Genomic DNA, 2389 nt, shown 5'->3' with positions numbered 1-2389 from the left:
TTTGTTTGTTTGTTTTTTCCTGAGCATGCTGAATTCAAAGGATCAGTGCAAGAACAAAAGTAAAGATACCCCTGAAACAATGAAAAATATTAATGTGAAGCTCAAGAAAGAATGCTTTGGTCAAAATTTACTATGGGATTCATCCAGAGAAATTGCATAAAGTAGAATTACCGAGGGAGATGATGTCAACCAGAATTTGGACATTTTCATCTCTTTAGGGCCAGGCAATGGAATAGAAGCCAGCAAAATAGATTCAGGAAATAGAAAACCGGAACCAGAGCCCGGGAAAGGTGCCCTATGGAGTCCAGGGGGAAAGGTTACAGTGCATTAAGCATCCTTATTTGAGGAGTCTGCATGGAATAGGCTTGTGCCGAATTATTTTCCAGAAGTTAATTTACACAATATTACATTTGTAGGTTAATTAACCCAGAACCATAAAGTTCATTTAAAATGTGAATCAAAAGATTGATTCTCATTGACAAAAATATTCTACTACTTAAGAGAGCAAAGATAATTTCCTTTAAGTATATTGCAAATGCTGAAGCTTTGGGACATGAAATAAAAGTACTTCTTAGTTCCTAATCACTATCTTAGAAAGCTTTTGTCTACTTCAAAGAGAGGAACTAATTCGTGAGAGTAAGAGGCATCATTGGTATACGTTTGGAGTTAAAACTTCTGCCTTCTCAGGCCTACGGTGCTTTTTGCCCATTTAACCCTGCGGTCACAGGCGTAAATGGTCTCTAACTTTCTGTCATTTTATTCATGAGCAAGGACCAGTTCACAAAATCCAAGTGGTAGGCTTATTTCCTCTGTAGACTTGTCACTAATACCTTGGTACCTGGAATTTCTTTTTATTTCAAACAATCTGGGTAAGCATTTGGAGATTTATAATTTTTTTCCAGTAATAAGCTTGACTTGTTTATTAATTAAACTATCACTCAGTTTATAAAGTACACAGAAAATAAACATGCTCAAAAATTTCTCCCAGCCCTCTTTTTACAACTATGTACACTTTTTACTTTTACACTCAGTCTTTTGTAAAGAGTTTCATCTTCTGGGATTGCTCTTTAGCAATACGTGGAACAGGAAGTTCTCACGTTATTTTCTTTACCCACAATGCTTAGAATCTTTTTTTCTGATGCTGTACTTTGATGTGGGTCTTTCGACAAGTACTTTCTGTGCTCTTTTAATAAGGAAAAATGTTTCTTGCTATTTTCTTGTGTTATTTCACTGATAATTATCTCCCTTCGGGTTTTTTCTTTTGTTTGTTTTTCTTTGCCTTGTTCTTTTTTTCCTGGATCCTATTCAAGCAAGCATGGGCTGCCTGGGTTGACTCTTTGTTACATTTTAATCCCTGCTTTGCATTCTTGTTTTGTATGCTGATTTACTTTTGCTGCTGTATTTTTCAGGGAGACTTGTAGATCTATTTTCAGGGCCACTGCTTTCTACTTTTCTCCCCTCTACTTCCAGATCCTCACCTGGACTAATCAGCCATCTTGCTTTGCAGGGACTAACGGATTATCTGGGACATAGGGCTTTAGGGCTTTTTCAAATTAGGGCCATCCAAGCAAACTGGAACCTGGGACTTACCAGTGTTAAGTGCTATAAATTCATGGGTAAATGAGGACAGGCTGGTCTCTGCCTCCCCTCATCAGTTTTGCCTGGAATGTTGTATCTGTGTTGTATGTTTTCTCATCTGGAGTTCTGGTCTACTCACAGATCTCCCGACTACAAGTCTCACTTGCTCCTACCCATCTGCCACATTGCAGCTCAATTGCTTTTTCTAAATTCTGATGTGAAAATCTGACTCCCCTAGTGAAAACCTTCTCTGGCTTTCTATGTCTACAAGAGACAGTGCAAGCTTGAGCACGTCTTCCTGACCTTCTGTGATTCTGTGTCTGCCTAGAATCCCAGTCCCTATACCCTCTTTGTCTCCCAAAACTCCTATTTCCAGTAAATTTCCACTGACCTCTTTGTATATATCACCTCCTAATGTGTAACCATTAACTTAACTTTAAGAACACCGTTCTAGTGATATTCAGGAGGTGGAATCGAGAAGGCTCTTATTTGGGGATATGGGAAGGGTATGAAGGGAAAGGGAGAAGTTGAGACATTAATTAGGTTTCTGACTGTGTTTCTGGGGAAGGTAGTTGTACCAGCACCCAGGAGACTGACTCAGTCATGTAAATTCCTTCAGATCAGGGACTATTGTCTTTCTTTCCAGCCTGCCTGCCATGTGTCTTGTATAGCTGTATTCATCGGGACAGTGGCCTCTTTTTTTTTTTTTTTTTACGAAGTTTATTTTTACATCATTTTGCACATTTTTTTTTTCCATCTCGATTGTAATCCCCGCGGGTTTCCCATCACCAAATCACCCCTGTGCCACCAC

The 2389-nt window shown here is 38.9% G+C and overlaps 1 protein-coding gene across 1 annotated transcript in view; it reads left to right on the top strand.

Moving 5' to 3' along the window:
- DCHS2 (dachsous cadherin-related 2) overlaps nucleotides 1-2389 on the top strand; it is a 167105-nt gene that overhangs the window by 153880 nt on the left and 10836 nt on the right. The gene's annotated exons all lie outside the window — the stretch shown is intronic.

This window comes from Condylura cristata, unplaced genomic scaffold, assembly GCF_000260355.1.
Source record: "Condylura cristata isolate star-nosed mole 26May11 unplaced genomic scaffold, ConCri1.0 scaffold00018, whole genome shotgun sequence".
NCBI lineage: Eukaryota > Metazoa > Chordata > Mammalia > Eulipotyphla > Talpidae > Condylura > Condylura cristata.
The sequence above is the reverse complement of the archived record's forward strand: the minus strand, read 5'-3'. Positions and strand labels throughout refer to the sequence as shown.